The sequence below is a fragment of the Hyposmocoma kahamanoa genome, unplaced genomic scaffold (assembly GCF_003589595.1).
Source record: "Hyposmocoma kahamanoa isolate Upper Pololo Valley unplaced genomic scaffold, ASM358959v1 91, whole genome shotgun sequence".
In the NCBI taxonomy this organism is placed as follows: domain Eukaryota; kingdom Metazoa; phylum Arthropoda; class Insecta; order Lepidoptera; family Cosmopterigidae; genus Hyposmocoma; species Hyposmocoma kahamanoa.
In genome coordinates, this window is record NW_020654684.1 from 1,394,638 (window position 1) to 1,405,134 (window position 10,497).

The window sequence follows — 10,497 nt, forward strand, 5'->3', positions numbered from 1 at the left end:
CATAAAAATGAATCTTCATGCGTGAACAGCCACCCTTAGCAAGCAAAATGAACCGTATTAGTACAGGAAAAATTTATTTTGAGCTGAGATAGTATCGACTCTTAACCCGTTTATGGACAGCACTTAACCAGACACACACGACGTGTTCGTCCCGACGGATGAGCACGTCGTGTGCCTGGTTGTACACCGCTTCAAATCGCAAAGATTTGAGGAACACTGTTCCTGATAAAGTTGTCAATTCCCATGTGCCTAAAATTTCACCAGTACCCTTACCTTTCGAAACCGGAACGCAGTAAAGGTTACATTACTGTTTGGTGGTAGAAACAGATCACAAGGATCTTTACTGCCACAAAAATTATTATATAAAATTCAATATAATAATTACGCTTTATCATTTACGACCGATTCCGTCAACATTATTGTGTCAAAGAAAGTACGGTCATGACAGTACGAGTATAGTAGTATGATCGTCGTTGTGTCCATTATCCTTGTATCCCCAATACTTGTTCGTCCCATTATTTGATATTACAAAAAAAAGACAGTCCCTATCTACCGACCCGAGAAATAGGGTTTTCCGGAGAGACCACGGGCTCGACGGCAAGACCAGGGTACGGCGGCCGTCCGGGTCAAGCCCTCCGTCAATTATACGCCTTCACGGGCGTCTCTGGTGGACCCGGACTTGAATATGAACTCGCCGGGGTTTTTGTTAGCTGCAGAGAACGGACACGTTCGCCTGCCCGGTGGTGTGTGGTCGGGGCGTTCGTCCCGCACGCAATTAGCGCATCTTAGTGGCGGTGTAGTTGAGGGCCTGAGGCGAGGAGACGCGCGGGACACGTGAGTTGCCCTTTAAATCGGTGGCTATGTCCGGATATTGTCGCAAGACACTGCCACTTGGAATTTCCGGTACTAGCCCGGAGAGCTAGTAGAGGATGAGCTAGACATCTTCCAGTCCCTCCGGCCGCGTGGGAATTTGAGAACTGGAGAGACGTCGTTCATCAGCGTCAGGAAGAGAACGTGCCTTACAGCTCCGCCACCAATGAGGAGATTTGGTAGTCGGCTTAGTGCCGCTGAGCAGCCGTCAGCGGTGGCAACCGTTACTTGTGCGGAGCGCGACGGGAAGTGAGCGTGCCTGCTGCTCCGGTGCCTATCTGGAAAATAGGGAGGATGCTGTACGTGCACCCGGGGCGGCTCACCTAATGCACTAGCCTTACAGCGAAGTGGCTGAGACACGTGCAAACGTGCTAATCCAGGGTTATGACCTGACTTGGATGGCTCGCTCGCACAGGTCATAACCAAGAGGTTGATAGAGAGGGGCACCGTAAACAAAACTTATATAGAAAGATAGGGGATTGTACCCCTAAGACAGACTGTGACTGTTGAAATCACCAATAACTATTTTAGTGGACTGGTCGTCAAAGTTCCTGATTTTGCAACTCGAATAGTTGATTTGGTGGCTTATACACAGATGGGATATACATGTTCCGATATTTATGGAAATTATTTCTATGGAATTCACAATTTGAGATCATACGGATGTTACATTTAGTCTATGTTTTGTAAAGGTGGCACTGCCATACTTTTCATGTGGTATCTCAGCTGTAAGTGTCGTACCAGGTACTTGAGGCCTAAGATTTTATTGGCCACGGTGTGTTTGTTGGACACATAAGATATCACACTGCATCCCAAAACGAACTTAGTTTTGAAAGAAGAATTGATTTATGTTCAGAAAAACCTTCGATGTTAATTGAGATAAACTTCTAAGCTGGTGTTAGAAGTAAAGGCTTTAGAACGGGCTGTTGGTCGTAAGTCGGTTGAAGCATCGTTCTTCTTCTTATCGTGACGGGTGCAGTGGCTACATTGGTTATAGTGATTACATTTGTAAAATTTACAGAAAATGAATTAAAAGTTTTGTATTTAGGGCTACTGAGCACGTTTGAAGCGCTCTTAAATATGATATACTATTTCAATACGCATTACGTCGTTTATAGAAAAATTAAGAAACGCATAATACATCTCTGCTTTCCGTTTTGTAAAAATGGTTTGGTATCACAATTTACTGCGGTTAATATGGTATTTTACCGGAGGTGCGACATTATTATTATTATAATACAATAGCCTCAGTATTTCAAAGGAATGTATTATCGTGGATGGAGTACAATAAATTGTAATGGGCTGTCACGTTTTCGATAAACAAGTAAGTTCAATATAGTGTATTTTAAGATACATCCGACTGCAAAGTGCATGAACATCCCCAGTGAATAGCCATCCATTTTACTAAAAGACGAGGAATGTACATTTTGTAAATTTGTTTTATTAAAGCTTCTTGTGATCATACATGCTTTTATCACGTGTAAGTTATGAAAATAATACGAAATACATAAAACATATCATGTATACGTGAATACAATTGTCCTGTTATTTTATACAATTATGTACTAACAATTCCAAAAGAAACAATTACTATTTAGATTATATTTAAGAAGTGATGAAGGTTTTTTATTTACCATTTGAATAACTAAATCACAGTTTAGAAAGTAGTGAGAGAGGTGAGTTTGATTATTAATAGTACACTCTATGTATAATTTAGTTATTCATCAAATTTAAACGAAAATTAAGTAATTCATTTCACCTAGACGGCAGAAAACACCTACCTAACTAACCTGATTTTAAGTGTGAAAACACGTTTCATTATTATTTATTATAGAATAGGTTTTCTGGGGTACACATTATTCGTTTATTGAAGTACTAAAAAACTATGCTTTTACAGAAAAAAATTGAGGGATTTTTTACTGTCAGAAAGTTCCAGCGCGAAAACAAACTACATAACCACAAAAGGCTGTCGCTGGCGACGCACTGACATGTACGGTCTTACATCACCTTATACAAACACGTCGGCATTCACCGTACTGTCTTGGTCTGCACATATTAAATATGTGTGTATAACGTCCACAAATGTATCTCAAATAAATTATTCAATTTTGTCAGTACATCGTTGATACTTCTCTATGGAGAAGCAGTAGGTGGCAACTAGAAAGAAAGCTCTTGGAATACGCACGGTAAAGTCCGTAGTAGTTTTTTTCGAAACGGGTTCCCCCGTACTGTCCTTACTCGAATTTTAGGTTAAGCTTTTATTGTACCTTACATGTATATCATGAAAATAAAATAGATTCAGATTACATCCTTAAAGTTAATTTAGTTACTTCCATAGTATAATGTCCTACGGAATTCTCATGTGGGGCAACGCGACAGATATATAAACCATATTAGTGTTGCAAAAACAAGCGATTCGTTCTTAATACCGTTTAGGCTCTCGGGCTGCACTCAGAGAAAAGTTTAAGGTAACTGATATCATGATAGCGGCATCACAGTACATTTACTCAAATATTTTGTATGCTCGAAAAATATTCATATCGGAGCATAACCGTACAAGGAGACGTTGTGCGAAACTCCCTCGTCACTAATTGTGTCAGGAATTATTTTGACAATTGGTCTATACGTTCTTCGTTATCAATTCGTTAAGCCGGTGGTGAATAATAACGTCAATATTAGTTTGTAATTTAGAGCTAATGGGTTTGTAAGTGCACACACCACCGACAACCTGTCAAACTTCTTCTTCCCCGCCGAAAATTGACATTTACAACACCATTCGGTGTTACACGCTCAAAAATAATAATAACTACCGTCATCGATTAGCGAATAAACTAACTAAGTACTTGATATATTGATAGTGAATAATCAACTTTTTCACTAAGGCGCTGTTATATATGATTTCATTAAGAAAGAAGATATCCATAATATTAACCTTACTACAAGTCCAAACTAATGGTATCACGAATTCATTTAACAAAGGCAAACAATGCTTTTATGGGGAACTACATTTTAACAATAAGATTCCGGAGCACGATATATTAATATTATAATTTCATAAGTTTAAAACTTACATTAAAAATATTTTAATTGAAAAGTCATACTACAAAATTGAAAACTGCATGTTAGATAAAGGTGTATGAAAAGACGACGTGGGTCTAGATTCCCCGTAAATTGGTTTCAAGGTGCATTCCATAGTATTTAAATTTATTGGAAAAGAGCAATCCCTAGAGTTGTTCGTTCTTCTCAGAGAAGTCAGCACAGAGCTTTCACGCGACGTTTTCAAGTGTTATTTATTTTACCTATGTGGAATAAATTATTCTTTGGCTTTGACTTCGTTAAATATAGTCTACATATTCATCTTTGATCCTTGGTTAAGATATACTAATGATTAATAATTGCATTATCGTTTTTTTCCTTCGTATTGTGATAGTTGGCCCACTGGCATTGAAATAAATTCGTAAAATACACAAGCACGATTTTATTCTTCCAATCAGTGACGAGGCGTAAAAATTATTGTTAGTAAAGCCTGAGCAAAATAAAAAATACCTACCAACCTAAAGAATAAATGGCGCATTGGCGACACGTAAACTTATTTGCACACAAGGTACACTTCATTTCACTGGTTAACTTATTCTACACTTAGGTAAAATTAGGCACAAAATGTAGTATTTGATAATACGTGAAAAGTTTTAGGTAAACCAGTGAAAATCCAGTTATATGAACCCTGTGCCACTGCTTCCAATACAATCTATTTTTATTACACTGTTTTTAGATTTTATTTCTGCCGCCAAGCAGTAATGTTAAAATTACTGCGTTCCGGTTTTAAAGGGTAAAAGTGCTGATGAAATCACAAACACATGGGACATGTGTGTAGCTTACCATCGGGCGCTCTACTTATTCGTCCCGTCATTTGATATTATAAAAAAAAAGAAAAACATTTCATGAAATTTAATTATTTTGAAATGAAACGAGTGTATTAATTTTTAGCCAATAATTAGTCGATATCGATAGAATATTTTACCTACTGCCATCACTTGTTGTTTGAAAGCTGGCAACCAACGGTATCTATGTACTGGAGTACCTGGCAATCTTGCGCATTTAACTGTCATTTTACTCCGTCTTGAAAACACAATATACTTAGATGGCCCAGTAGTGTATTCTGCCGTCAGTTAACTAAACCGTGGCTAAGTGACAAAATATTTTTTTTAAGATATCATAAAAAACTATAATCCAGTTTTAGAATAATGAAATTGTTTATTGATATTTCAGCTATGCATCGTTAGGGTAAGTTCCGATAAGTCAAACACGTTAACTAATTTTAACTGTTTTTAAAGGAGAATTTAGTACTCTATTTTTTGCTAATTATTTGTTATTTATCACTTAGTCATGTTTAGTTAGTGGACGTCAGTATTAGTGTCCTACCTTTTGCCATTGCAAAGAACGGCTGTGTTTTGGATGAAATATCTAGCAGAATCAGCGCTATCACAAGGAAAGAGTCCAAGCTCTATATCTTTCTATGTTAGTTTTGATTATAGTGACCCTCCCTACCTACCCTGAGATACGAGAAAGGCAATATTTCCATTGTGGTCCCATTTCATTTTGAAGAAAATCATCCACCTCAAATGGTGGCTGTTCACGCATGAAGATTCATTTTTATAAATAGCGCCTAACTTTAATTTAGGAGCAATTACTTTTAGCAATTATTTAGTTGATTTTGCTATTTCTCCAATTCAAGGCGTTTTTCTTAATATACTTTGAGCAGTGTCGTAGTGAGAACCTATTTTTATTATCTCCAGTATCAAGTCCTGTATAGTGGCGAACTAGGGGATATTTCAATGAAACTTAGGAAATAGACGTAATTTCACATACTTTTGAGGTCGATTTTTTTAGTACTCTGTACTGAAAAAAAAAAAAAGCAGATAATAATAATCTAATTCTTTCTTAGTTACTTATTGTTTTCTAACGACGTTTTTTGACATGTAAAGATGTTCAGCAATAGTACAATCTTGAATTACACATATTTTGAGTTACAACACTATTGTAATAGCAGTGCGACATATAACCATTACTCAGATTGTGCTTTGAGCGTAGAAGACAAAATAATGTCATTGTCGCAGGAAGTGAGCGGCCTTGTACCGGCACCGGATAGAGGCATTAGCTCGCTATTTGTTAGTTGGTTAGATTTTATTCCCTTTGTGATATTTTTTATACTATATCAAATGACAGGATGAACAAGTCGTACCTACACCCAGAGATGGGCTTAAATGGGTTAAAACCCAATCAACCCGCTCAGGTTTTAACCCAAAGCCGGGTTTAAGCCCATTTCTGTCAAATTCGTGGGTTTTTTCTGTCAAGTTTGTTTATTTCTCACCAAAACGTAGGTACATTGAACATGATATCAAGAACAATACACAAAAACAAGAATTATACTGTGAGAGACTGCCTAAACTAGACGTGAGGTCTGTATTTCAGATCACCAGGATTCCACCCCTTGGAAAATACAAATTATCAACTTGGAGTTATGTACTGGTACATTGACAATTGCGGTAACTAAATTATCTATTTAAACTAATGTTTACAAAGGAAAAAAAACAAACTAACGAAATTTACTAAATAACAGTAATACTTAATAAATAATACTTACTAATTTTACAACATAGAAACAACATGTTTGTATGCCTAAAGTTTGGCGGGACACAGTGAAACTTAAACATTATCAACTACAAAACCAGTATGTTTACAAATAAATTATGGACAGTTCCCGATGGATGCTGTCTGGTGTTTCTCAACCACCGGGAGAATATGGATTGTATACAAACGAGACAGAAACTACTTGTAAATGAAACCACGAAATCGTTACTCGATGTTATTTGTTGCGGTACTTATTTTGAAGGTAAAAATGTTACAATTGAACACAATGGTGGTCTAAGTGATCACACCTACGTTTCAACAATATTTCTAAACTACACATAAAGGCGTACACTCAGATCTGAAAGAAAGAGGGTTTTTACAGACAAGTAACAATGATGTCCGTAAAAACCCCACTAACAAATATTAATATTGGTATAGTGTCCGAAAATACACACTTCAAAACAGTCCTAGCAGGTTATCACGCTTCCAATCACGATAAAGAAACGACTAATTTTTTGTTCTACAAAAAATAATATACACATTTTATTCAATCTTTAGCAACCGTACTCGTACAAGGCAATTAATGGAAAACAGTATTTTCACTTCAATTTCAATATGCATTTTAGAATTGTGTAAGTTTGTTAGAAAACACTCGCATCTACATTCCCAAGTGAAAACAATACGATGAAACAATAGAATATAGAATAAAGAATTCGTGTTTTCTTCCATACAACATTGCACAAAACATGTACCCCAAGTACTATTACTTACATACCATACATTACTTACGTATCGTAACTTGATATTATAAAAAAAAAAAAATTTTGAATAAAAATTACGGTTAATCCATAAAAAGTAAAGTATAATAATTTATTAATCACTTGTACTACTCAAAATTATCATTCGAACACTTAGAATAATAACGCATGGAATGATAGTTTCATATCAAACGAACTGTCACAAGTGAGGCAAAAATCAAATTCATGTAGGCTAGTTTTAGTAGTAGGTTAATTTTCGGTTTTAGTGAATATTTATATAAAAATGCAAGTTGAAACGCGTTACTTCCTTGTGGAATGTGATGTTAGCACATTTCGTCATTTTTAGCTAAAATTCTTGAGCTGTTCGCGGTGCAAGTTGACCTTGAGCACTGAAGGCCCGCCCGCTCGTGTAGGCCCATTGGGAGCGCTTCAATTTGCCTCACTAAGCGTGTGCGGACTGGGTTTCTATACGTTATTATTCTAAGTTCGAACATATAAATGATTGTCAACACAATAATTATGTCAATGTCTATGCTTCAAACGACTGAATACCTACATTCAGCATCGAGTATATAACCAGAAACAGAGACAAAATGTTATTTAATTTGTTTGGAAACTATTCAGTCGAAATCATTACGGTGACAACTGCGCTTCGATTGGCCAGCTCGAATTCGAACTTATTGATGGGTGTCGTCAATTGTTTCACTTCAAATCGACTAGTTTAACTTGAGCTTGCTATAATGGACGAAAATATAAAAATTTCATATTTAATAATTAATTACCGATGAAATGTGATTCCGTTTTTTTTTTTGTACTTAGAAATTTTGATGTTTTTCCCACAAGACAGAATGGAAGAGCCCCCATTGTTAGAGATCTATCTTACAATAAATACAGAGTATTTTTGGAATATACGGAGACGTACACACATGTTAGTTGTTGGTGCTGTAATAATTCAGCTTTCTAATCAGTGATTTCAGCGCAAACGAGTGTCGATATTTAAGAGTGATATAAGGCCGATTTGCCTAATGACTTGCCAGGGATGGATGGCGCTTATTTCGTCTCTGTTTCTGGTTATATTATACTCGACGGTATCCAGTGTAGAATAGTTTTATTGTAGATTGATGAAATATGTATTCATACATAGTAATGTAATAATTGATGCCTAGCACATAATAAATCGTATGTGACCACTAGATGGCATTGTATTGTATAGAATATTGGTGACAAATAGATGGCGCTATTCATAATTGCCTAATGTTAAATTGCAATATCAGTTTAATCCGAAGGAAAGGTTTACAACCAAATAAGTTTTATTGTAGATCGTTAAAATAATTATTCACACTTATAATTTTAAGTATTTAAATATAAAGAGTATTCATTTTTACTTAATTTTCTCGTCAGCCAATCGGCGGCCGTTTCCGCCACATCCTTGCTACTAAAAAGTAGCGTTGAGTGGAGGGACAGGGTGGCGGAATCGGCCGGTGCTCAGTCGAGTGGTGTGCAGGAGTCCGAAAGGCTAGACGAGTAAATTACTTACATAAAGTGGATGTATTACATTGTTAAGAAACATGTGATCAGTTACGGAAAATAGAGTAATATTTTCTATCGACTTGGTATTATTTCACGTCCACGGAGAGCACTGCAACACCAGCTACCCGAATTATTGAAATAATTGGTTTAATCGTCTTTAGCAGGTCTAAAAAATAACCACTAATTATTTTACTAACTTATGAATTACGAGTTCGTTATTGTATTATTAAAATGTCTAATAAGCCTGGCTAAAAGATTATGTCCCAAGCTGTTAAACCCTATTTAAATGTCACTTCATGACGTGGTTAACACGTCAACGTCATAGAGATTTTTTATTCCGTTTCGTTTGATTCAGTTCGACGACAACGCACGTTTCGTTGAACGCAGTATCCGTTTATTTTTATAATTGTAGAATTACATTTTTCAGAAATCTAGATTGAGATATTAAAAGATTTCAATTAATGGATCCTTCCTCATATAATTTTTGAAATTTGTTTGGTATAAGTTGTACCACGGTATAACAATTTGGGCAAAAAATAAACACCTCCTTTAACTCTCCTTTTTTAAAACTAAAGTACATGATGAAATACTTTATCATCTTAAAAGTATACAAAACAACAGTACATCAATAAATCAGTTAGTACAATTTCCTACAATCAAGAAATTATTACCTATAGTGTTGCCGAATTCTTGGATAATAAAGATAAATAAAGAATGTGACTAAATTTAAATTTCGGCGTGATATAAGGTTTTTTTTATAAACAAATATGAATTAAAATTTATATTGGACTACGATATTTAATATGAATATGTTAATTAATATAATTTATTACATTGGGATAGTTGCAATTACAAGCTTAATTTACTACGCATGAATGTGTAACATTAAATGCAATTAAATGTAAATAGTATTGATTTTGTTGAATATTACGATGCTTTACTATCATTATAATCAGTTTGTCAAATTACTTAAAATTGAATATTATGGTTGTAAAACTATCGTGATATTCAATAAAATCAATATTATAATCCATAAAGCGACATCTCTTGCCAATCTCTGGTAGCTGTAAAGGTTGAGTGAAGAAAAAACTTTCGTAGAATTCTCACAGGTAGCGCTACTGCAAAAAAGCCGTTAAAACAAAAAAAGATGTAACAATAAAGGAATTTGTAAGGTCTTCTGACTCGATTTATAGCTCAGTTGGGAGAGTGGTTGCCCTAGATTGGCATACAGACGCTGGTTTGACTCCTATCACATCGAAGGATTTTTTGTTTGTGTTCGATCTTCGTTTTAAAAATTAAATCAGCAGTACTTCCCTGGACGAGCTCTTTCACAAAGAGCTCGTCCCTCATGGGACGCCATATTATGGTAGTTAGCGACGTATCAATTTATAATTTAGGTATGTACTGACCACCATTCATCATTTCAGCCAAGAGACCTCCACTGCTGATCATAGGCCTACCCCAAAGAATGCCACAACGACCTGTCCTGCGCAGCTTGTATCCAGGGGACTCCCGCAGCCATCACCAGATGATTAGTCCACCTTCTGAGTGGTCTGACCACGCCGCGTTTACTGGTACGCGGTCGCCACTCGAAAACTCTTCGGCATCATAGGCCCTCTGTTCTGCGAGCAATGTGCCCTGCTCATTGCCACTCAAGTTTTACAGTTCTTAGGGCTATGTCGGTTACTTTGGTTCCCTTGCGGATATC